Source organism: Passer domesticus, chromosome 2 (assembly GCF_036417665.1).
Source record: "Passer domesticus isolate bPasDom1 chromosome 2, bPasDom1.hap1, whole genome shotgun sequence".
NCBI lineage: Eukaryota > Metazoa > Chordata > Aves > Passeriformes > Passeridae > Passer > Passer domesticus.
The window spans coordinates 102,684,819-102,712,152 of record NC_087475.1 but is presented as its reverse complement, the minus strand read 5'-3'; the positions used below and the strand labels follow the sequence as shown (position 1 = coordinate 102,712,152).

Here is a 27,334-nt window from a genome sequence, read left to right as displayed (position 1 = left end):
TGCTTACTTTTTCCTCAGCTGTGTTCATTTCTGAACATTTTGGTAGTTAACAGTATATGGTACTAGGTCTGCTTTTGCTTCTTTGTTTCTTCAGTGCAGCCTGTGGAGAGGTTTCCTGAACATTTTAGTCATTAAGGCCATTTCAAATATGAAAATGTGCATGTTTTTTCATTAAAAAATAGAAGGACAGAAACTCTTTAGACTTGATCTGTTAGAGAACTTACTTGTAACTTTTTCCAAAATGCATTTGAATTACAAACATAAGTGTCAAAACTTTGGTTGTGACGCACATTTGTTTTTATCCCTAAGATTAATTAAACTACACTTAATGGAGAAAAAGAGATCTACTTTTTTGAAGCATGGAGTCTTAGAAATTGCTCTCTACCTATTTTGTGTCCAGCTGTATAACTTTCCTCTCTGAAGCATGTGCATAGCATGAAATTTAAAATACTAATTTGAAATTTAGTTTATTTTTTTGTCACCTGTGCACTGCTTGCAAATGTGTGAGACTTTGTTTTGTCTTCCTTCCCATAGGTGTATGTTTATGTATATACAGCATTCCACCCACTTCCCCCACTGAACACTAGCTATTTGACTGTTATGGAAACTCAAGGATTTTTGTGTGCAAATCCCTAAACATACTCATTTCTTTTCTTTACAGCAGCATAAGAAAGAAGTGTTGAGAGCTGCTCTTAACCCTTTTGGAGGCCGAAGTCAAAAGGTAAAACCAAATGCTAATGTTTCTGTTTCTGAAGGTGTTGACATCCTAATTGTTTGGAAATGCTGCTTCCTTATCACATCTAAACTGAGATTCCCCACAGGAGAAAAGCAGGGATATGTAAGAAGAATCAAAACATTATTAGACCATTTAAGAGCCACCAGCATATCTGGGCATAAATTATACAGGTAAGTTACAACTGGTAAACTGCAATTATCTGTTTTACTTAATATGAAAACATTGGCGTTGAGAGTCAATGGGAATTTCAGTAGGATTTAATATTGCTAAGGATTTAATGATTTTTGTCTCACTATTACTTGATAGTTTTTATGATATATAAAGTTTTTTCAAATTACAGTAAAACAAATCCTGTAGCTCTTTTCTCAGGCAAGAGTCCCTCAATGGGAGTTTTGCCTGAGTGAGAACTGAATGAGGTCTAAATAATTAGCAATTAAAATATTCAGTTATTGTGCCACTGTATATAACAAAGCACTGGAGGTATTAAAAATTGCTAATCTCCTTCTTATTAAAATGTTAACTGCTAAACATAATACAGTTTTGCATTTCTATCATTCATTTTTGCAGTTCATTAGTAGAGGTGAAATGTTTGTGACAAATAGTCATTTGAACTTTTAAGGGATTGACTTTGTTTTCCTGGCATTTTAGTTAATATTTCTGACTGAGTTAATTTACAAGCAGAAGTTTTTGCATAAGCCGTGGATTTTAGTAAAAAACCTGATCATGAGTAACTTCTCATATGCCATTCATTAGTATTTGCAGAAGAAAGCCAGTGGTAGGCTACTCCTCAGGAGGCAGGCCTGGGCAGTTTGAGTATGTAATTTATGTATGTTTATGGCAGTTTGAGCATGTAATTTCTATACATTTTGATCAAGCAGCTGCTGGTAATGGACTCCAATGCTAGATTAAGGGTTGTCCAAAGGGTTTACTGGACGATTTTCAGTGAGACACTGGCATGTGAGCAGTTCAGCAACAGGCTAAGGAGCAAAGTTGTGCACCCCAGGCCTGTTAATCAGCACATGAGTTCTTTATTACCCTGCTAGTTAATGTAAGGGCCAGACTGTGCTCTCATCCTGTTTCACAGTGCAAAAGAATGAGTGAGTTGCATCTCCTGTCTCCTTCTTCACGTAGCAGCAGAGGAAGTGTGGGAAGGGAGAGTCATATTTGGTGTTAAAGAAGAGAGTGGTAAGTGAAGGTGGTAACTGGTAGAGGAAGAAGATGAATTTATGAAAAGATTTGGTGACAGGTGAATTTCCCAGGGGAAAGCAACACCCTCAATACTATTTCTCCCATAGTCACTCCCTAGAGTAGATTTGTTACTTACTATGCTTAAAGGTTTTTCTTTTTTCTGATCTTTCTGTAGAGACATTTAGACCTAAGCATTTAATTGTGCCATATAACTGTTGGCAATTCAGGCCATGATTCTGCAAGGATTTAGATGTGTATTTCACTTACAGCATTATGAGTAATCCTGTTGAAATACATGAGATTAATTGCAGAACATAAAGTTAGGCATGTATATTTGTCTTTGCAGTAAAAGAGGTATAGTTTAATTTATTTATTTACTTTCAGGGTGGGAAATTATTTTTAAAAATACATAAATACATGGGATTTTCCACTAATTTTATAGCAATAAAAGAGGAGAGGGATGGCAGCAAAATAAGATTTTTGCTTGCTCCCCAAAATTACATTTTTGTCATGTTCTCAGCTGTAAAGTATGGACAAGAATAGGCTGCTAACATTTTCCTTTTTGCATGCACAGTTAAACCTCCAGCTAGAATGAGATGATCATAAGATTTATTATAGAGTGAACAGGACAGAAATCAAACAGGAAGGCATGTGTACTTGTGTGGACTCTTGTTTATAATTTCATCAGATTGGTGCACACCTCAGACATTTTATGTAGTGATAAGATATGCAAATTATTCCGGAGCCAGCAGCAATACCTTTACCTGAATGTCAAAACTGGCAGAGATTTTTAAACCAAACCTCAATAACAACTTGTCTTTTAAAGCAACTGTTCCTAAGATATAGCTACCAACTACAGACAAGTAAGTGCAGAATTGTTTTCTACTTTCCTTCATACCATTTTCCTTCCTCTCTTGTTTACCTCCATGGAGGAACAAGGCTACAGGCTTGCCTGTAAATACTGGGTGTAACTATGGGCAACAGTGCAGATGAGCTACAAAGGTATGTAGAAGTTTGTGTAAAGCACAGGAATGCAGTTTCAAAATGGGGAGACCTGTGGAATGAGACGTACCAGAGGAGATATCTTTTGTTTCTCCAGATTCCTACATCACATCCTTGTATCTCTGATGGGATGGGTAGCACAGACTCTTCATTTCAACTGCTGGTTCTGTCTTTGGTTTTAGTTTTCTTGCATTTCTGTCCTTAAATCAGAATGTGTTAGTAGAAGCCTGTGGATACAGTGGAATGTTTGGTTGGTAGCTTTGCCATGAGATCGAGAGCTGAAATTCATCAAAGCTGTAGATGTTTAGCTGCTGGGGTTTTGTTTTTAAGTGTACATACACTCATGAGAGAAAGGGTGTCACTGACTGTGCAGCCTGGGATTTAAATGTTAGATGTGTTTATTTTTTGAATCCTTGTTCAAGTCAGTGTGCACTGACTGTAAAGTGATAATCCTGTGCATTTTCCCTAGATTCCTCCTCTTCTCTCTGTGGATGTTTGCACATAACTATGTCCAAATGCTTCCCTCTGAAGTTTTCTTAGGACTTTCTTCGCTTGTTCTCTTATTGTTGATGTTTTTAGTGTGTGTATCTAATTAACCAGAAAGCTATCTAGACTGAAAACATCCAACAAAGGGTAACAATTGAAGTTCCTGATTAGAAAGATATGACCTGTCCATAAAATAAGTCCTATAATACATTCTCATGGATCTGGATGCTCTTTGTGAAAAAGCAAAATACTCAAGTCTTGCTACTTGTGCGGATTTGGGCCACTGCAGCAGAACATTTTGCTTTCAACAACTAATTCTAGGACCTACTTTGGTGTTGTGGATACTTGACTTCTACCCACTCAAACAGAAGCACTTCAAAATAATTAAAGTAAATGAATTATCCACACACAGAGCAAACCCTTTCAGAAGGAAAGTGAGTTTAAGGAAAGCAAGAATTTACTTTTTTTGTGCGTGTGTGTGTTTTTTCTAAACCATGTATTTCAAGGTCTTCCTAAATGAGAAGTGAATGCTTTTGTTGAAACAGAAAAAACCTGAATTTTTGATTGTCATTGCTGCCATGGCTGATGAAGTTAAATCATTCAAAACTAAAAAAAAAAAAAAAAACAAAAAATCCACCCCAAAAACAGATGAAATTTGTCTTTTCAAGCTGGAGTCCAGGCAGTAGTGAATTGCCTCTCTACAAAATGCTTACTGAGGTAGCACTGGAAGAGATACAGTGGGTGTTGTGGTATGTTCACTTTTAATGCACTGCTGTAAGAAACTTGGAAAGATTTGGAAGTATTTGAGGGAATTTTCCTGATAGGCTGTAGGAATTCTCCTGGTTTAGTCTTTCACCTGAATGGATGCACCCTCTGTTGCAGTCCGGGTGCCATGGTTGCAGCTACCAATATCGACACTTGGCCAGTTGGCACAAGAATTGGTCACTTGTTGCTGTATAGGGAATAGTTTCCTAGCTCTGATACCAATAAACTTGTTAATCCTACCAAAACCTACCCATTCATGTTTGATAAATGTTGATATACTGGAATCTGTCATGTTCTTTCAACATCAAGCTTCACAGGAAATCTCTGCATCTGTGTAGAAGTCCTCCTTTACTTGCAGCTCCAGGAGGTGAAATTCAGCTTCTTTCTTATGTTGACACTACATTTGCTGGGTTTTTTTCACTACTGAATTTAATTCCAGGCATCCAGTAGCATTCCGGAGGGAAAAAGGACCAGCATTGCAGCCTGCACTGCTGTTTCTCTGCTTGTGATGAACCAGCCCACTGAGCTGGTTAACCATTACACTGACTTTTTCCTGTTCCTTCATAGTTGATTTATGCCCAGGGGACATGGGTTACCAGAGCCTGAACCCAAAGTTCAGTATTGTGTGTGCATGTGTGTTTATATTTACCTGCATGCATGTCTGTTGTGTTATCCAGCAGATATTCTAGTAAAACTAAGAATACCAGACCAGTGTGCCTGGTTTTAGGTATAAGTCAGAGGTAATATTTTACTCTTCCTCCTTTACTGTTTTTGATAATGAATGTGAAAGGATTGGCCTCTTAAATCAACACACTGTTTCCTTGTTCAGCGTTTTAAGCACGGAGTTTCAGGATGCTAAAATTCTCTTTCTTAGGGCACATTTGAATCATGTGGCCTGTGATTCATGTTGATTTGCCAGGGGCCACAACCTAATACCTCCTCTATGAAAAAGATAACATCCCTCTTCACTGAAAATGTAAAAGTTGTGGCAAGAAGTATATGCCAGGGAAGTATTTTGAGATTCAAAACAAGATATTTAGGTATCATGGTTTTTGATCAGATGTGTGACAGGGTCAAAGCCAATAAGAAACTTTCAGTCATTCTCATTTTCTTCTTCATCTGAAATGCAGATCATCTGGTAGTATCTGGATGATGTGGCACAGGTGACACTTGCCACTTTTGCCACATGGAACATAATTTGACTTTGAATTCTTTGTTCTGTGTCAGTGACTCAGTTTATGGAAAGTTCTTTGGAAAAGGATAAATAGCAATTTTGCTGTCCAGATATCACATTCAGGTGTCCAGACAGATTAAAGTACTGGTCTTTAATATCTCTGGTGTTTGTTTTGGGAAAGTTAATTTTCTTCAGTGGATAGCTCAAGACAGTGATTTTGTTTGCTTCTTCTTTCGCCAATTTCTATTACATTGTCTTTAAAACAGGGAAGACTTGGCTTCCCTGTTTTTCTGTAAAAGCAGAACGTGGCTTGACAAGGAATTAATTGTAAGAGAGGGCTAAATTGTCCATCTGGTGGTTCAAGATTTTAACTTCAAATGTTATTGTGTCCTGTGAAGTGCAGGAGATACATCTTTCACTGAGTAGTATGATTAAATAATTCCCTCCCTCCCTCCCTCCCTCCCTCCCTCCCTCCCTCCCTCCCTCCCTCCCTCCCTCCCTCCCTCCCTCCCTCCCTCCCTCCCTCCCTCCCTCCCTCCCTCCCTCCCTCCCTCCCTCCCTCCCTCCCTCCCTCCCTTTTCTCTTTATTTCTCTTCTTTTCTCTTTCTCTATTTCTTTCCCTTTCTGTGTTAGCATCTCCCTCTTTCTGTCCACGTCCCCTTTTGGATGTCTGTTTTCCTGTTAGACCTGAATCAGACATTTGTGTGGGGACACTGTGATGCTGCTGAACACCTTCCAGGTGCTTTTGTTGTTCATTTAGTAAGCCTCCCAGTCAAAGCCAGCCTTTAGTTATACAGTAGTTTGATGAGCAGAGTAGCATTCCTGCATAACTTTCTACATAAGTCAGTGTTCTCAGAAGTGTGGGTTATTAAAAGACCAATCCCTATTTCTTCTGCAGCACGAGTGAAATGGCAGACAACAAAATGAGAGACAGCAAGAAATCAGCAGCAGTGGGAGCTGGACCACTTTTGTGGCAGCAGCACATTTTAGTGCCAAGATGAGATGCACCATTTTGACTCTGAAAAACAGCTTTGAGGCCATTTTAGTCACTTTCACTTTTAGTCACTTTAGTCACCATTCACTTTGGGTCTTTGGAATCAAACTTGTATCATTCTTACTGATATTAATAGGACTTGGGGGATTATACAAGTCTCTGTGCCTTCCAAAGACATATCTTTAGGATGGCAGAGAGAATTCATGAAAGTCAGCAGAGGCTCTTCTGAGAGAAAAGCAGCTGAAAACTTGTATTTTTTCTGGCAAGAATTCAATATTGAAAAAAGAAAAAAAAAGGAAGCAAGAAATGTTGCTCCTTAGTCACTTATAGAGCATTTTAATTTAAAGTTTTTATAAATCTGAATTGTGGTCATTAGCTGCAGAACTTTGATCTGAAACTTCTTCCTTCCTCTGAATTAAAATATCTTTACAATTATGTTTATAGGCACATTTAAATGTTTGGGGGTTTTTTTTATGAGATGGGACTGCCCCAAGATGTCAGTATCTCTGTCCAAGCGTTCTCTTGTAAGTTATGTTTTAACAGTTTGCTTAGTATGTGGCTGAAACACAATGTTCCAATCCCACCTGCCTGGCTGGGCTGTAAATGTGAGATGCCCTCGTTCCATATAAACTTTAAACTTCCTTGAGATGCCAGAGGCCACCAGACTGAATCACTCTCAGGTTATCTCCTCCACCAAGACTGGAGACTCTTACCAATGACTTCAGAGGTCATAAAGAAAAAACATCTTTCTCTTTGCCAAGACACTATACTGCATTATACTAAATTCATTCATTTAGGGGTAACTAAACCTCTCTAGATTTTGGGGAAAAATATTTTTTACCTAAGCAAACTCTTTATGTTTGAGAAACAGCTTTACTTTGGTTATTTTGCAATTAGTTTTAAAAATCTTTATCCTCCCACTATTCTTCATTATAATTGGTGACTCTGAGCAGAGACGTGTGGAGGCAACACTGCAATGTGAAAAGCCTAGTTATTATCCAGACTGATACAGATAAGCAAGCCCACCATCCTCTCAGGCTCTTCAGTAAAGTGTGGAACTTTTTTTCCCAAGCAGTTGTCTGGGGAAGAGAGCTGCACAGATTTTTTTTAAATGCCCTCATCCATCTGTCTCTCAGGGAGATCTGCTTCCTATAGTTTGGGGAGCTGCCTGTGGATTTTTGAGGAGACAGTTGCTCGTGTATGTACACTGAGCATCCATGGCCTGCATGTGATCTTATCTCTAAGACTGTGCTTTAGTAAAATAGATTAATGTTCAGTTATCCAAGCTTTGTTTATGCCACTACTGAAAGGCAGAAGCCGGTGAGAAGTAACCTGAATATGCCTTCTCCTGGTGTTGTTGTATTAAGTGTTGTTTTCACTCTCCAGTTAGAGTTTCCATAATCTAGCCTTTAAATGATGAGTTCTTTTAAGTTTTTCAGATCCTCACAGTCATTCTGTAGTGTTTTAAGGTGCTGGACTTTGTATTCAAGAAGTGACATGACCTCTTTTTATCTCTTCTTGGGTACAAAACCTCATCAATTTTCTGAAGAATGTATGTGCCTGTAAATAATTTCCCTCTCATAACGAAATCCATGTTTATCTGAATATTGATGTCTTAAACAGCAAAAGGAAGACTATATTGAAAACAGGTATCTTTTCTTTCTTTTATGTACCTATTAACAGTTTTACAGAGTAGTTAAACTTGTATTTACATCTTCAGACCACATTTTTTTTAACATTGTGTTGAGAGGGAAAAAGATCATTTAAAAAATCACACTTCTCCTTCAGGAACCTTTTCCTTAATGTCTGGTAATATCGGTGTTAGGGTTAGTTTGGCATATTGTAGGAAAAGTACATATAAGCCTTGAGCTTAAATTTTGAAATCTGTACAGTCAAAGCTAGCTACAGTTGATCTGGATATAGCTTGCAGAATTACAGAGTTTAGCCTTTAAATAAAATCTTACTTTACTTCTATTTTGTCAATCAAGTAATCATAAAATGTGTGTTTTTTTAAAAAACAAAAACCATGATTTAGCAGGAGTTTTTCCTGCATTTTTGATCAATTTTCTAACCAGAGATTTTTTTTCTTGAAGGCTTGCCAATGGCAAAAATAAGGAGGGAATGTGTGGACTCATGCAGAGTGCTCACTAGGGCAAAAAAAAAAAAAAAGAAAAAATAAAACCCCTAAGCTATGTCTGAGGAAATGTCACACTTCTCTGATATGAATGAAATGCAGAACTTGCTTCTTACTGCTTTGAAAAAATCAAATGAAGTAACCTCTTCATTTACAGAACAATTTCTCTCTGTGTTCCACTTCTATTTCTTATTGGAAATCAAACAGCTTTGTTTTTCTGTGCTTCTCCTGCAAACTTGGTCCCTTGTGCACACACAAAACTCCCTAAATCTATGCATCCTAGGGAATCAAAGATTTTGGAAGGTGCATTTTTCATAGGTAGTTATAAATATGTATTAAAAATTCCACTTGCATGAATTTCTTAAGGGGATAATACATGAAATCACAAAGGAAAATGTTATGGCAAAAAGTACTGAAGTAAACTCAAATTTAGATCTTCACATTAGGAAGACTCTGCCAGAAGTAACAACATTGCACAGATGCTGAAAACAGAGCAGTTGAAGTAGAACTGGGTTTCAGTCTGAGGCTTTGCTTTTGACCTCTTGCTGGTATGGAATTCTAAGACCACATTGGTGTCATCTTCAGTTGCCTCTAGAATCTCTTCAGTTATGGAAGATATCTGCTCATTAACTACAACTAGAAGTCTTCATTCATTTGTACAGCTTCAGGGTGTTAATTCTTAACACTACTTTCAATGAGGTAAAAGTTCACAGTAACTCTTACAGGAAATGTTCAAGTAGATTATCCCTGAAAATGAGGGGAAAAGATTTTATTTTATTTCTTTTTTTTGCTTTAGTTTAGTTTAGTTTAGTTTAGTTTAGTTTAGTTTAGTTTAGTTTAGTTTTTAAGAGGAGGACCTTGAGGAACATCTCAAGGTCTTTTGGGGGGTTTCAGCTTCTTTTCTCCAGTGCACTGCATCCACTAAATGTGAGATGGTAGAACTTTTTCCTTACACAAAGCTGTCATTGTTTTAAGGCCATCCTGCTCCCTCTGAGCATGTATTGTAACAGGTGCCTCACTTGCTTGGCTCTCCTGGAGAAGTTTTATAGCCACAACTACCCTGCACAGTGGCACTATTAACAGTGTGGAATGAGGTTGGGAGAAAAACTCATATAGAAGCTACACACCTAGGTGCAGTTAGTAAACAGAGATAATTCCCCTCATTAAGCATAATTAAACCTAATATTGACTGCAAACTGTTACTTACCTTAAACTTCTCTGCAGACATTGTGGGAAAGGGATTAACTTAGCAGATAGGTACACTAATTACTACTTTCTTCACATTAAAGTTACCATCAGTAAGGCCTATATTCATAAATAAAACATAGTAGGGGATGAGAGACTGAGAAATATGTAAATTCATTTGCAGAAAAAAAGACCAAATTAAAAAAAGAAAGTTGAGTGATGCTACTGGAAGCAAAATGGCACTCTAGCTAATTACCATGAAAAGTATGATAAATCATGGACGTGTATCCTTGACTTCTGACTGATAGAGCCTGCAGAGTGCAATCTCTCATGCGTAGCTGCCTCTGACTGATTTAAACCCCTACCACTCTCGGGTTTGATGGGAAAGCACAAAAGTGTGTTATTTTATTTCCTTGGGTATTGTTGCTACCTCTTTCTTCCTAGAAATGACTAGCAATTATTGTAAAAATACAGTCTGATTTCTTGTCTGCAGAAGAATTGTTGTTTGATGCAATTGACAAACAAAGGCTCCAGAGATGGTCTACTTATGGTTTAATAGCTGCATTTTCAAATGCAATTGATCTGGTATATTGAGACGACTATAGAAATATAATAAAATGTCAAGGGAGGGGTTGCTTTTGCTTTTTTATACTTATTCTCATGGGATAGATCTTGAGTCCCACAGACAAGATTAAAAGTCTAAATCAGTTTAATTTATGACTTTCTGTTTGTTTTCTGTAGAATTTTAAGTGAGTCATGTTGTTGATCTGTGCTTCAGCTTTTTTATCTGTTTTCTCCCAAATTTCATTGTTTTCTGTACCTAACAATTGCTGCAAGGGACTGCACACAGTTAGGATTATTCAGATGAGAGGCTTGCAGGATGAGGCCATACTATGTGTTATCGTGTCAGTGCTGTTACTGCTTAATCCTGTAAATACTTTAAATTTGAATACATAATGGTGGTGTGATTGTTGTTTGTGGGGTATTTTCTGTTTTCCTTGTATATCTGTCTGGAGTACTTTTTTGGTTGAGCCATATCAGAATAAAAGTCCCTTTTGTTGGGCTAGCTCACACCAGAGTAATCCAAGGAGAGATTTATGCTGAGTTTCCTGAGCAGGGCATTGCCCAAGCCACAGGCATAGGAGAAGGTTGAGAACGCTAGTATTTAATGTGCAAGGTGGAAATTTACCAACACAATGGTGTTCATATTATGTAGATATTTTAACACAAAATTATTATTGGCTTCTACTGAGTATTAGCCTTTAACTGTTTATGAAAAGGCATTCAATCTTTGTAATGCTCACAGTTCCACTTTGTGCTGCAAGAAGGGGAGGGAAAAGTGAAGTTAGTTGAACATCTGCAGAGAGGTTCTAAGTAGCAAGTACCTTTTTTGTTAAGTTGTTTAATTTATCTTTTTGTTTTCTTTTTTTTTTCCTAGAGATATTTACCCCTGTGACATTGATGTGATGTATAGGTAGGAATGTGTAGTTCCCAAGTAGGGGTATTATATTTCAAGAAACAATGCTTAGTAATTAACAGTGTTTTCCTGCTCTGATAACCCTTACTCTTTGCAGCTTTTTGTGTGGCCAGCTGCAGTGTTTATAGATGTTATGTGCTTTTTGCAGTTTCATTGAGTTTTGACAGCATAGAATTTGAAGAAATATTTGAAAATTGTTTCAGAGCTGCAAATTGCTTTCAAAATTTACATGGCTAAATTCTGCAGCAACTTACATATCATAAGAAGTAGTTAGCAAAGCAAAGAGATGTCCTCTGACCAACAGTCCAAAATTATTGCTAGCTAGCGAAATCACAGGTTAAAGTAAGAACAATTTACTGGAGTAAATACAAATGTAAAGGCTAGTTTCTTGCAGCATAAAAAAAAAAATTGCCTGGCTTCTCTTGTTTAGAACTACACAGCTGAAGCAAGGAGCTTTCACCTGGGATTCAATCTGAGGAGCTATTTGTTGTGGCTGCTTCTTCAGAGAGATATAGAACAACTGTTCTGGGCTTGTTTCTTTCTTTTTGCTGGTTCCCTTCCTTTCCAAAGGGAAGAAAAAAAGGTCAGTGTATAGAAAACAGAGAAATTGACTTGAGACATGGATGTTATGAGGCTGCATAGCCTGTAAATTTCTGTTTATGATCAAGGTTCCTGGCCAGACTTCTCCAGACTTATCAGCTAAATGTCATGGGAAGTCTTACTCACATTATGTCTGTAACAGTGGACAGCCTAAATCCTGGGCAAGCATTCCAGCATTTGGCCTATTAGTAACATCTGCATGGTTTTTCGGATTAGAAATTGCAACTGGGTATATCAACTTTTTAAGGAAACATAGGAAACAAGTATTTTTGATAAACAGTAAGTATTAGGAAAACTTCATTACATAAGAAATGAGAACCATGAATGATAAACTCCAGTCCTGCTTTTTGGGAGGAAATAATTATTCTACTTTGTACGTTAATATTCTAAAACAAAACTGTGTTAATTCCCATTTTCTGTCCATTCAGCTGGTGTCCACTGGACACTTAAAGTCCAGTGGACACAATAGTAATTGGTCTCTTTGATCTCTTGTCAAACTCATTCCCTCCAGTTCTTCTAAGAGCTCTTAAAATCCTAGCAAAACTATTAGCTAAATAATAACAAACTTGAAACCCAGTGAACTCTGCAAAGCATAGACCAATCCTGTGAATTCATACTGAGGCAAAATTTACATTGAAGTCAAAATTAGGAGCTTTGTCACTTGCAGGATTTCTGTCACTTACTTTCTTCCCCTGTGGTAAGGATGACTGAACACACTTTTAGATTGTTATAAAATTTGGACACAGAAAATCTTTTTTTTTTAATTAAGGCATGTATTTTTATGAGCATTCTCTTGTGCAGGTAGTGTCTCATTTAAGTAATAATATTTCTTAAATAATAGCTGAATGAAGTATTTGAAGATTATAATTTTCATTCTCATCAATATCAGGACAGCAGGATCCCATGACTGACTTAAGACAAAATGACTGAATATGGACATATTTCAGCCAAGTACAATGTAGAAATAGGAGACCAAGCTTGAAAAGATGGATGATAATTTTCATATTAATTTAAATCATATTCTTAATCAACTGGTTTAAATTTATTTGAGTTAGGCAGATTGTGTCTGTTTTAAATACTTTTCCATTTTCTACTGGGTATGTAATAGGTTTTAAAACTTTATTCAGATACACTCTGGTCTGAGAGAAAGTCCATGATTTCTCCATCTGAAGTTGTTCCCAGTGGAACGCTCTCTAGAATGACAGTAGTAGAGCTCATGTCATTGTCCTCCTATCAGAACCTAACAGCAAAAGTGTGTGGCTGTGAGGACACTTCACCAGCATCTTGGTATTTTCCTACTAGATATCCATAGATTCAGTTACTTCTTTTTTCATGTTAAATACTAGTGTTTTGAAACCTGCAGTTCCTTGGTTCTCCTGCTTCCTATTAATTTTCCTGTTTATTCTTATCCTTCCCTCATAAATTGTCTTCTCTAATGTCTCTTTCTCTGTTTTTGTTTTTCAGTAGCTCTGCTCTTTTGTGACTAAAGCCCTGAATTTCATCGTCCTTACTCAAGTAAAACACCTCTTGAAGTCAGTCATGGGCTTACCTTCCCATGTTTTGGCCTTTGCTCCTTGTTGGGTAATTACATTATATCCATAGCAAACCCTCTGTATTTTGGGACATAGGCTTCAGTCTACCTGAGGCCAGTTGATTATACATTTACCTGGAGAATGAATCTGCTTACTTCCAGTCCCCGTTTTGGAAGCTTGTTAGGAATGTGCATGCTGCTTTAACATGCAAATTATAATGAGTAGGTGGAGAATAAGTTTTTTTTTTTTTTTTCCGATAGGTTAGTACCCATTTAAAGATAAACATGGCAATCTACTCGTTTAATGTTCAGTAAGATCTCAATGTTGAGTGTCCAGGGCCTGGAAGTGCTTAAAACAAAATAACTTGGGAGCTGAGGAGATAATTATATATGTGAGGAATTACTGAGAAGGGCAAAGAATGCAAATGAAGGCAGGCCAAGATAGATTCAGTGCCATGGACTAACTCCCCATTTACCCCTCCCTCCAATACACAGACAATAACTTCAGTATCCTATGTGAGTTAGTGAACATTTTGCTGCGTCTAAAATGTTGATGCATTGCTTCTACTGGATATCCAAGTGTCTGAGCCCACCCTGGTTCTTTGGACTCCCAGGTTACACTTCTTCTGTGTTGGGGAGAAAGTAGGAAATGTTATTTCATTACAGAAGAAGGATTTTATTCGGGTGTTTCAATTTTCTGTTAAGATTATTTCTTTCTGCAGTGAAATGGAACATTTGGGCCTTTTACACAAAAGGTATAAACTATGAATGTCAGGTTATTGTAAGAGATAGTCCAAACTAAATGCAGTTGTCCATAATTAGTCCATAATTAGCTTCATTTCTCCTTTTGCTGAAAAAAAACCAAAACCAAACCCTCACCACTTTCTGTCTTGTTAAAACTGGAGACTTTCTGTGTCTGCATCTCTGATGTGCTGTTAGGCTGTGGCAGAGTGCTTACAGGTGAAAGTGTTCTTACCCCTCTTTCCCTTAGCATCTACTATTGGCAGTAGGACTTGGGTTTCTTAGTTAAAGGAATTTTTGTCTGCTTCAGTTGCCTGTTCTTCTGCATATCAGATTCCGTACATTTTTGAGGCAGTGGATTATGGTGCTTTAAGGACATAGAGTAGCTTCTACATGCCTGTGAGTTAACAAAATTTAAGTATTTAAATCACATAGGAAAATGAAAAGTGTTTTTTTCCTGTGTTTGGAATGACTAGTAGCTTTACAGCCATGTAAAGCTGAGCATGGAATGACCAATTGACCCTTCCACTCTGTATGTTGACTGGTGACTATAAATGAGAAGTCTTTCCACCCCTACCATGAGGTTATGAGACATGACTATGTAGTAATTAATGCCACTGTATCATTTTTTAACTGCTACAGAAATATAATATCAGATGCTCAGATGGCATCAATTGGCTTAGCTCCACTGAAGGCAACAAAATGCATTGCCAACTTATACCAGCTGAGGATCTGGCCCACAGTTAAAAGGAAAAAAGGGACAGGCTGCCAATATGGCAGGGAACATATTGAGATTTATGGTAGTGACTTAATCAGTAAAAAGTTCTGCTTGAAGTGGTTGTCTCTTTGCACATTCCCATTAGTCACTTGAGCTGGAGATATTTGAAGCTCTAGCACAGCCTCTGCGGGCACATTTGTGCTCTTGCACTCTGTTCCACATTCTCTGCTCTTAAATATCTGAAAGCATCCCACATCACTCCTGTTCTTCTAGCTGGCAATCTCTCTTCAGAGGTCTACACAGATTCTGGGACATAATTATGTTTTTTGACATGATTTTAATTTGGATTACTATTTTTTTTCCTTTTTGCCTATATTTCTGGTGTTGCTTTCTTAATCACACACAAAAATAGGAGGAATTTCATGTCTTTTGTAATTCTTCTCTAGCTTACATGTTTACATTTAAGTATTATGTTAATCTTAATAAGAATAAAAAACTCCAGTTTGCTGCATTTGTATTCAACTATGTATGTATTTTTTTTACTTGGAGATAAGGTGACTGTACCTAATGTAATACCTGTAAATTTTTATCTGCTATAAATATGATTGAGTAATTTGAAGGCTAGAAATTCTCTTGTCTGTATTACAGAGTTAGTGAATTAAATACTTATGAAAGATGAAATGGCTGTAGAATCTCCCCAACTTTTTTTTTCCCTCAGTAATACAACTATTTTAGCATTTGGTTTATAATGAGTGCTGTCTCTAAACTTGTGAGCCATCCTCAGTTCTGATACATGGGTTTTGATTCTTAACAATGTTCAGAGAATGTGATCTTAACAATGCCCAGAGAACATAATCTTTTGGGCCTGGCAGTTTCCATACATGGTCCTATCTGTAATGTAGGTTATTCAAGAAGCTCTATGATCCAGTCTTGTAATACAAAATTGAGAAAACACTTCTCTTGTGCACAGAAAAACCTGCCTTGAAAATGTAACAAACTGATTGATGACTTGGAATTGGACCTACAATATTATGTCCAACCCCTTTTGGATCACACCCTACAAATACATTTTTAAGCAGGATAAACTTTCAGAAGTAGAGGTATTTGAATATCTAAAGCCTGCAAAGCTTGTTGAGTTTCATACATATAATGAATTTTCTATGCTGTGGTCTAAAAGTACAGAAAAATAAACTAATCATTAAAACCTCTCCAGATACAAAGCTCTGTTTTTTAAGAAGTTTCAAAGGATGCTTTGAATGACACTCAGTCTTTTACCACTATATATTTTCCTGCACTTCAAAGTAAGAGCGAGTCTTCTGTGGCATCTGTATGATGCAAGTGCTGAAAAGAGTGCTGGGGAGGCAGGACACAATGTTAACCTCTTTTTCTTTTAGTTTGCTAATTATTGTGGGTTTCAAAGAATACAGTGCTACCTCAGCTAGAGGACTGTTGCCTGTTTTAGAGAAAAAATACCGAACCCAGTCCATCTCTTACTGAAGTCCTTGAAGACATTTGTGTTTCAACCAACAGTTGGAAGTTTAAACTTAAAGCATGTAGTATCTTCAAATCCCATATGCTGATAATTGTAAACAGTACATATAAACTCTTGAAAATATTGTAAAGTACTTATGGGAAAGGTATGAGTTGTATAAAATATTGCAACAAATGTTTAAAACGGTATTTATTATTATATTCTCATGGGCTTTTTTAGAAATTGCATGTGTTTTGCAAGTTTTCAAATTATATCCATTTTTAGAAGAATCTCAGAGTGGTTTTATGAAGTAGTATTGTCCCCATTCGATAGATGGGGAAACAGAAACACGGAACAATTAAGTAATTTTCTCAAGGTTGTAGGATAATTTGTGGCTAAAATAGGGACAAATTCTTTCTTGGCACTGAGTGTTTCATGCACTATTCTGCTGCTTCTCTGTGTTAAAGAATGCTACAGTACCTTTATGATACATTTTAAAAAAAAATGCAACTTGTGGTCTCATGTTTACAGGTCTCTTTGAAAACCCTTTTCTTTACCTGTACATCTTCGTCTTCTATCCTGACCTCTCATCAAAATTAAATTTTCATACACACAAACCCCACAACAGAGTGGAAGACTGAATGTCTTCTTTGGCTTGCCTGGGATTTGAGTCAAAACCAGAGGGCAGAATCTAGCTAAGAAATACTGAGTTTAAATTCTTATAATTGTACTTTAATGCTTCAAGAATTGTTTCCTGTATGTTGGACCAGAACAGAAGGTTAGTAGGAGAGAGATGTCCCCAGTTATAAATAATTGTGACAACAACTAACAGTACAGTGCACTTGAAAGAACAGTTATGTCTTGCTGCAAAATGCATCCTAACTACAAAAATGACAGCCTGCATGGTGCTGTGGATGGAGGGCAGCTTGTACTGCTATTCAGAATAATAATATTAGCTTGTATCTGCTTAGAATATCCCAGAGTTTTGTAAATATCTCCTAAAAAGTAATTCAGTGTTTCTTATTCTGGTGTTATGTAGGAGTGCAAGAAGACATGGTTTGTAAGAAATTTGAAGTTGGATTATAATACTTCTGTGGCACAATGTATAATTTATATTCTTTAAAATTACAGTAGCTTTTACCTTACAAGCAGTGTTGATGCTATGCTTTGTGGTCTGGCTGGCACCAGTGAAGACTGTGGTTAATCCAGTTTCTTATTTTACAGAAGTCACTGCAGGAAAGGATACATTATTTTTTCAGGCTCCTACCAAAGCTTTGCTGAGGTGCACACACTTGATGTAATTTGAAGGAAAGTTTAAGTTTACAGAAAGCATAGCTTCATCCTACAGTCATTGCCAAAATAGTTGAATCCTGTCCTGTTCCATAATGTCAAGGATCCTTACTTACTTAAAGAGAGTTTATTGAATCATTGTTGTCATTAAACTTTATTGCACTCTTCTGTAGGGTGTTTTCTCTTCTTGAAGAAATGTCTTCCCCAGCTACTAAGCCATTAGAAACAAATCTGACCTGCATTTACATTTGAGTCCTTCCTGCATGGTCTCATCATTCTCATGCCAATGTCAGCCTTAGGGAAGACAGCCCCCAGTGAATGGAAGGACACAGTTTCCCCTACCACTGGAGGCTTTGTTATAACATCTGGTGACAGGTAGCATCATGTGCATATATTCCTAGAGTTACTTGTCACCTTCGGCCCTCCCAGCTGAATAGATCTGCATGGGGAACAATGAAATGAATAGGTGGTATCTTTTCAGATTTTTCTCTTTTAGGTGGGATAAGTTCCTATTGTAACCACGTCTTTATCAGAGGGTCATGTTTATTTGCCAAGTATTGGGATGCACTGAGTATTGTTAGTATGATTCCTGTACTGTGTTCCAATAGGAACTTCTTACTTCCACATCTGTGAAACTGGAGGTTCATAAAGGGGAATCCTAAGCCTGTCAGTATCTGTCAGCTGCAGATCTGGAGAACCCACAAAATGCATAATCTCAAGCACAGAGAGGGAAGGATATACCCTGCACTTAACATGGAGAAACATGAAGTAGCTTGTGTTGCTGTCTAAATATTTTGGAACTAATCAGATTAATAAAGCTGAAGCGGTAGCCAGTAAAATGCCTTCTTGGACCTTCATTACTGTATAAGCTGTCTGAAGTCTATCCAGAAAAAATAGGTGAAAAGCTTTACTGACACTGACTTTTTTTCCTGAAATAATTGATCTGTCAACTCAAGAGGAAAGTAGCTTTAGAAAAGCTGAGAAATGAGCCCATGTTGAAAATTTCTATAGCATTTATAGCCTTTTATATCCAGCTTCTTGCCCTGACTAGAATTACTCATTGTTTGTCTCACTGAAAGTAAACTTAAATCTTAGTTCATGAGGTAGTCTTCTAGTAGAGCTAGAAGAACTGCCTACTCATACTGATGAGCACAGCTCTGACAGCAGATAACCAAACCTATACCACATAGGCCTTTTTGTGCTGGGTGATATTAAGCAGCAAATTGAGATTATTGGGTTATTTAATGGTTTCCTTTACATCCCAAAAAAATATGTGGGATACTGTAATGTGCTTCACTGGAGAAACTCTGATGGTTAGGATACTTTATCTTTCACTACTAGGAGTTTGCAGGTCAGAAGAGATAACATATAAGAGTGTAAGCTAAGATAACACAAGAAAACTTATTAGACAGAACCAATGCTTCTGTCTCCTGGTTCTACAGATGCCATTGGACCACCAAATAACACAAGCATTGTGATGAGTAATTCCAATTCAGGTTTAGATGAATACATCAAACCATGTAGTGCTGGATAAGACACCTCTAGAATTCACAATATTCATCTAGTGCTTAGCCTGTGGCAATACTATCCACAATAATTATATGCTACCGCCAGCTATCTTGAGGATCAGTTTAGGAAGAGAGCAGTTGCTTTGCACAGGGAAATTTAGATTAGATGTAAAATTGGATTTTTCATAAGGCCTTGTTTTTACCTAGCTACGAATGTTTCCTTAGCACAAGTGAAAACTTTACACATTTTAGCTCAAACTGTACTCTACTAAGCCTCCCACATTTATACCCATCTTCTTGGCAGTCATCCCAAAATATGTTTGGGTTGAAACATTACACATTACATTTGGTGAAGCTTTAGCATTCCCTGTTGCTCACATCAATCCTTATTTCTGTTTGCTCTTGTAATTTACAGTTAATGAAAATTCTAAGTTTACCTTTGTTTTTGTTGGCGTCTGTACAAGAGAACCCTTTAGCCTTTTCAGCCTCATATCCAAGTGAAAAGCTGGATCCAAAAGGGATGGTAAAACCATGAGTGCTTCCAGTTTAGACAGAAGCCCTTAGCATGCATGTCAGCATTGTAACATTACATTTCTGAAGGAACAACAGAAGAGCCTTGCTCAAGGCTTGACCTGTGCCTGGTCATGTGAGTGGGCTTGTAAGTAGCAGGTAGAGCAGCTGATCCCAGCGTGAGAACAGCAGATCTCAGTGGCCATCTGGTTAATGGCCTTAACCAGTTCCCACTCCTTTCCAATTCAGGCAAGATTCTGCCTGAAATTAACAGGAATTTGTCTGATTACCAGTGTGGGAACGTGGCTAGTAACAAACTCATACTGATGACCTTAACACAGCGTAGGCAATATTGACAAAACAAACCATTCTGGAGTCTTTTCTAACGAGCCTGTTAAAAGTTGACTCACAGATTTTCAGTTCAGGAGATACTATTTGTGTTTACCTACGGTACCACCTATGCACTGAGCTGTGTATGTACAAGGTTATAATGTTAAGCAATGAGCTGTAAACAGATGGTACATGTAGAATTTCTGTACATACACACAATTAGATAATGTACGTGATTTGTATTATGCTTTTTAAGCCACTTATTTGAAATAAGACAGTTTTGTGCATTAAGAATTCCTATGCAGCTATCAAATTATTATAAAAGTAAGCTTTGAAATACACCCTTTTCATTTTTTTTGGTGCTCATTACACGTTCTGAATCATTGCTTGTTCAGAAACGTTACCTCTTAAATTAACAAAATATTTTGCAGGTGAGAAACACTGACAAATTTTTAAAAATGTGTAATCAGAATTATAATATGGTTGCATATTGTGGGAAAAGCAGGTTTCATGAAGGCAAGCCTGACCAAGCCTTCCTGCTTCTGCTTATAGTGCTATGTACAACCTGTTTTTCACAGGTCATCGAAGTGTTGCATTATCACTAGGAATTCTGATAGCATTTTGGAAGTTCATTTCCTGCTTTCTGGTTCTTCTTGTGTGGCTGTTGCAGGGGCTGTGCAGTCTGACATGGGAGAAAAGCACTGTTTGCACCTGTTTAAAATCTCCAGTGCTTTGTGTGGTTCCTGGGCAACAGGCAGGAATCCTGAAAAGCTAGGCTGCACTTGCTCAATTGTTGCTGGCAGCTGTGACTTTGAGAGAGCACATAGCAGCTCGTTAGCAGGTTGCTTGTGTTGTGTGACATGCACTAAGCATGTCAAACTGTGAGCTGAGCTCACTGCCTTTGCTGCCTGCAGTCGAGGCTGGGTTGCCTGGGGTTGCAGACTTGGCCAAGGAAAGCATTGTGCGGATGGAAGGTGAGTTCCTCGCTGGTAAAGGGGCAAGGAAGTGAGGCAAGGAGTTGTGAATCGGTGCTCTATGATTAGAAAAAGGGAACGGTGGCACACAGGTTCTCTGCTCCAGTGGGTGCTATTTTCCTCCATCAATTTTGTTCTTTCAGAGAGTGTTTGCAGTGGTGGAACATAGAAATGCAGGGCATAAGATGAATTTGAGTGTGAAAGCGTGCGCACAGACACATGCATACATTATATGTGCATTACAGTGGGGAAATACAAGATTACTTCATTGGATAATTTTAAATTTTATTATGAGCTTTGACTTCTGGTCTTGTTTATGTTGAGGGATCAGGATCAAATCAATCCTTACAACCTTGATCTTGGCCTACTTAGGCAGCATCCAAGCAGCAGATGCAGTCACACTGTTTGACTGGTAAATTCAGACCATTTGATCTTCATGTCTACTCAGTTGGTGCCTCTTGGCTCAATAAAGCATTTCTTTGCTCTTGTAAAAGGCGTTAGTATGTGATAAATTTAGTGAAACAAACCACAAAGCTACAGCATCCTTACAGTCTGTTGAAATCTACATCATGAGATGGGAACAGATCTGCCATTGTCTTGAGATCTGTTTACACTGTATGCAGTTTTAACCAAGAAGGGGTGATCTATAGACTCATCTCTTTTCTGCAGCTCCAGAAAATCTCCTTTAGACACATGGTGCTAATATTGACAATGGAAGTCATTATCCCAAGATGGGAGCAGAAGGAAGTCTGGCTACTAAGGAAATTAGATACACTTGTGGGGGGGGAAAATAAATTTAAAAAAAAGCGCTTATCAAGGACCAGTTAATGGTCCTAAATACACGTACATATATGTATATATGACATATGTAATCACTTGCTCAGAAAACACCTCGCCAGTGGTTTGCTAGCAACTAGAAAGATTTAGTGCAAGGCAGCAAGACTTCTCATTTGTCCTGCCCACAGGTACAGTGAGTAATTGCCCTGGCTAGAGTCAGGGACATGCTCTTGAGTCTGTCTGCTGGTCTGCAGAGGGATGTGATGTGGGCATGATAGGTTTTCATTGGAACCATGCTCTAATGCGTGCTTCAGTGCTTATCTGCTCTTGTTGTCTTCTTTATCTGAATACAGAAAGCACTAGTTGTCAGGTACTGAGGGTAAATGTGATAAAATTAATAGAAACCAGAGTATGACATAATCATGTACATTCAGCACAAGTCCCTTGATTTATTTTGTGATCAGAGCTTTTTGTTTCCTCATCTAGAAAATTGTGATAATTGGTGTTTATCTCATATTGCTGTACAAAAGCAGTTATGTTGTAAACTTTCTTTTCATGGTTGTCCCTGTGTTTTTCTGTTGTAATTTCCTTTTCTGTCTTAAACTTGGGTTATAATCTGTCTCGCCATAAAGGGCCTTCTGAATTTGTCTTCTGATGTTAGTTTGACTATCGAATTATTGAAGGTAATAAACTGAGATATGTATGTCAGTCTGTGTGCTGTTTTTGCTGTCTTCTGTCATACAGGCAGGACTAAAAAAACTTGAAAATTGACATCCCTTTGGTGGGAACTCTCAGTTTTTATTCAAGAACAAGATACAGGAGTATTATTCTTTAGGAAAGTGTTTGTGATCTCTTTGGTTGGCCTTGTTTAGCACTGTTCTTGATACCATCTCCTCACTGGAGTGAGAAAATTGCAGGTTTCCTCCTTCTCTGCAGGTAATTTGGCAAATTCCTTTCAATATGGTTCCACTGTTTCTAAAATTCAAAAAAATTAGATCTGTAGGACTTATTATGTCAGTTTAGAACATGTTGTTAGCTGGCAATAGCAACTGTGCTGTACAGCGCACACAAGTCAGGGGCTGGATGTTTATGAAACACATGAGAATAGGTGTTGCATTTTCTTATGTACTGTTTCATTTTACATAAACTGTATAGTGCCAAAAACACCCACTCAAAAATAAGGTGTAATAGAAAAATGACATTCAAATGTTAAGGATATGTAAAGGAAATGTTAAGGATTACAGCTCTTGCAGTCTAGTACAATAAAGTTGAGAGACCTATTCTGATTATAAATCATACTGTTGTATCAGTCATTCCAGCTGATGCAGTGGAGAGGACAGCCCCCAAAAAGAGGATTATGTGAGATGCTAATGCAGGTACAGTAAAATGAACACAGTAGCCTGAAATTCTAATGGAAATATGTCTGAGAAGAGTCTCTCTTTAATTTCTAACTTGTGACCATCATGTTTTAATTCATTCTGTAAATGACTTCTATGTTTTTAACATCCCTGGATTCTAACAGTCTTCAAAACAAAATGTCCCCTGTCTCCGAATGGCATCTTTGCTTTGTTGCTATAGATGATATCTGCATTCATATGCCATGACACATCATTCACTGCTTCCTCGTGAGTAGAACTGTAGCAAGATGATGTGCTTCACTGGGAGCCTTGGTGCACAAGAACAGTGTGGATTGGTCAGAAAATACCAGACAATCTCTTCTTCCACAGGCTCCTTGGTGAGACTTTGGGGGTAGCAAATACATCTTGAACTCGTCAGGGTGACAATAGAGAAGTCGGAAGTGACTGAATTGTAAGCTGAAGACAAGAGTTTACAGTGACTTTAACTTGGGTCACATCCAAACACAATTTTAGAGGCAGGAAGGGAAAGAAAGTAGTCTGTCTCTAGGGCTGTGAAGATGGGCAGAACCTCTCCTTTCACCCTGTAGTCTCTCATCTTGTTGGGCTTTGTTGTTAGTGGTGGGGGTTTTGTTGTGTGTTTTGGGAGGGGAGCAAGGGGGCACTTGTTCCCAACACTGCATCCTCCACATGTCTAGACACTTAAAAGGATAGTGTTCCTTCTACTCTGGTTCCACCATTGCAGCAGGTAGTGAGTGATACCTGTTGTCATATTTGCAGTCCTTAAGTTTACTCAGAGCCCAGAAAAAGTCGACTTTAGCACTTGGATACAATGCTAGCCATCTTTGACTTTTACCTTCTGGCTTGGCTTATTCTAATGCATGTCAAATGGAGGAAGAGGAAAAGGAAGAGAGGCCATAGAAAGAGGAATGTAAAATCATCTAATAAGGCAACATCATTACATGATATAAAACCAAAAAATTAATTTGAAGATGAACTTTCCTTCCAAACTACACAGTCCTCTCATCCTGGGCTTCCCAAGTAGCCACCCTGTTCCATCTCTGAGTTTCCTTGTCAGTGTTTTAGAGGACATGCAGCACTAGATAGCATTGTCACTCCTCTCTTCTTTGTGTATAGCTCACGGCTTGGCTGTTCTGCCTAGTCACTGGTGGGTCATATCTTCAAATAGTCCATCAGACATGCCTCACTTCAGTAACAGTGCTTAAAAAGATAAAATGGTCTATTTCTCAGCACTGAAATTTCACTTCTGCTACAGAATGTGATCATTCTGTTACAGTGATACTGTTTGGGCTAAATTTACTCCTGTTTTCTGTGTTATCATTCTCCTGCTCCCTTTTGCTCCACTACTGATCTGCATTGAAACTTCGTAGCAAAAAGTTCTCTTCAGAAATCAGACACTCAGAAAACAGGCTTCCATGGGATAATTTTCTTCTTCAGTAGTTGAGGGTCACCTTGCCCAGTCTGTTTGTGGCTTCAGTTTGCCTTTTTTTTTTTTCCAGGCTTAACTAAATTGAAAATTATTTGGTGATGGTGAAGATAATGGTCCTAATTAATACAAGTGGGCCCAGGTGGGGATAGAACTTGCGACCAGTCAGGTGGTATGCGTAAAAAAACCTTTGACAATTAGGTACTGAAATGGAGAAGTTGGGAATCTCTAAGATTGTGATATTCCCTTGGTAGGGTTTTGGGGTTTTTTAGTTTGTTTTTAATTTCTGCTTGGATTGTTGTGTAATGTGTTGAATGTATGGATTTTTGGATATGAGAGGCCACATCTCAGAGAGGGAGGGTACCGTAAAAGAAAAAGCTTCCTTTCAAATAAAGAGCACTGAGTGGTTATTCCAGCCTTGTACCTTTTGTTGATTCTGAAATAGTTAGTAGTGCATTTTATGCTTTGTCTAAATGTGCTAGGTTCATCCAGCAGCTGGAGATGTATGGATTAGCCACCAAGTGAAGAAGCACAAGGGAGAGTGCAGGATTTTGTTGTGTTTGTGCTATGTTGTAATTCTGAAATGAAAACTATGACAATGCTAACAAGGTGCATGAAGGGGTGTCTTTTTTTAACAGGAATTTTTCTTCGAAATGGTTTAAAAAAACCTCAGAAATCTTTGAAGGTGTAGTTTTCGTGTAAGGAGGTGGCAGAATATTATGCTCATCTAACAAGCACCTATCATTTTATAGTTATTTACTCTGCTCCTTGATCATCCCTCTCCATTTCTGAGCTACCTTTATGTCGGTAGCTGTCACTGAAGACTTCTACTTCCTCCCTTGCATCTGACAAAGATTCTAAACAGGGCAGATTCTAGTTGTTGACTTTGAGAGTAGATTTTAGCCCAATTTGCATATATAAGATTTGGCGTGCTATCCTGTCCCGAGTGTCTGTTCAGTGAAAAACATGCAGCTATCTGTGCCTCTATCATTTTGTTTGCCAGCAACCTGGCAAGAAAAACTCTTTTCAAGTTCTGACCTGGCTGATGGCTATTTGATGGCATAGAAAAAGAGGAAATAAATAGCACTTGAAGTAGTCCAAAACACATTAATTAGGTAAGGATTCAGACTAACATCCTGCATTTCCCTGTCACCTTCAAGAATGCCATTGAACTATACTTCTAACCACCACACCATTTTTTGTACCTGTGGCATTAAAGGTTTTGCCCTTGAGGAAAATGACTTCCCCAACCCTGGCAATAACAGGGTTAAAGGTATGGGAATAGGTCAGCCAGTGCCTGTTTCGGTCCTGTAGCCACAAGACAATCCATCTTCCCCTTCATAAAAATCTGGCTGCGGTATTATTGTCTATAACCCATGCTGATTCTAAAAGCAGTATGAATTGTATACATCTTGCACATCAGTTTCAGTGTCTTAAAAAATGAAGAGGTTTTTTTCCTTTTTCCCCTTCCTTTGAAGTTTTAAAGCAGAACTTGCCGGTGACCCACTTTTGCTAACAGTTCTCTTAACTAACCCCTGTACTCACTTATACATTTTTTTTCTCTTCCACCCACTGTCTGTCTAGCCTGGTTTAAAATTTTTATATATGTACTTTTAAAAAATTGATTAGTTGGAGAGCTGCCCGTTCTTCTGCGCTGTATAATAAGGATTTAAAAACTGCACACTGAATTCTGTATAGTGTAATTAAAACTGACCCAGATTTGGACCTGAGAACACCAGGACTTAGCCAAACTTGCCATGAGCTGAGTTCTGATGGCAGATGGAAGCTAATGAGGACACACTACACTCCAGAATTTCCCAGCTGCTTGGCCCCTTTTTGTACAAACAAGGTTTGGAGTGAAGTCCCAATCCCAAGAGCATGTTTAAGCAAATGTACTGCACCCAGTGTTTTGGGAAACAAGGCAGTGCTGTTGGACTGCTTCAGGAAAATTTTGAAGCATTATTTCTAATGGGCTTTGACTGTGTATCCCAGTGTCGTGAATATGCTGTCTTCCATCTTGTCCTAGTCTGAGTGTGATCATATGGTTCAGACTCTATATGAATACCCTCCTCCCATTTCAGCTGGGAGGGTTTCCACTTTAAATTAATGGAGTCTTAAGATCCCAAAGTACTGGGTCTCCCTTCGACCTGTGGTTCCCTTAAGTGGATTCAACGTCCTGGGAGTATTCAGGCAGATGTAATTGAATCAGTTTGAAGCAGCTGTAGCTGGCATGTGGTCTCTCAGATTGCTAGCACCTGCTTGGTTGGGTTTTTTTGTTGTTTGTAACTCACTAGAGTGAAAATAGTGCCAAACCAGCATTGGCCTTGGAGCTAATAAAGCACTCCAGTGCCTATATCCCTTTCCCCTTCTAGCCCAGCCACCTCATTACTGGTGCCTGCAATAATGTTCTTGGTAGTGAGCAGAAACATGTTTATGCTTCCCCTCCAACTGCCTCCCTCCCCTTCAAGCCAAGCACTGCCAACACCGACATCTTCTTCATAAGCAGTAAGACTTAATCGTGCTCAGGTGTGCAGAGCGTCTGTGCCCTCCTTAGAAAATTGGGCAGCCCGTGGTTTGCTATGTCAGATGCAGGCAGCACCAAATTTATCTGCTGTTCTAAGAGTCTCACGGCTGGCACGGTCAAGTTACTGTTCTTCATGCGCAGCAAATGACCAAGGAGCCCTGGGATGTTCTGTTTGATGCGTCTGTGCCCTTCCTCTGGTGTTGTGTATGTAGATTTTGGTTACTGTGTTCCTACTCCAGTCAAACTTATAATATGGTAAGATTTCAGAAGGGACTGTGAGTCACTTGGTTACGTCTCTATATCGTGTGAGTTATTGTAATCAAAGTTCAAATTAAACACAGTAGTGCACTTGGCCAAATACAGTAACAATACACAGTGGTGTGGTTTTCAATGTAATATTACAAGATGGCATATTGC

General features: G+C 38.2%; 1 protein-coding gene across 21 annotated transcripts in view; it reads left to right on the top strand.

Annotated features, from left to right (window-relative positions):
• ZBTB20 (zinc finger and BTB domain containing 20) overlaps positions 1 to 27,334 on the top strand; it is a 469,842-nt gene that overhangs the window by 57,789 nt on the left and 384,719 nt on the right. For 20 of the 21 annotated variants that reach the window (XR_010356704.1, XR_010356703.1, XR_010356707.1 and 17 more), the window contains exon 2: positions 662 to 721. The gene's annotated coding sequence lies outside the window, so the exon portion shown is untranslated. Of the gene's footprint in view, positions 1 to 661; positions 722 to 821; positions 907 to 27,334 lie in introns of all 21 variants that reach the window. The other variant, XM_064410174.1, reaches the window with a different exon arrangement.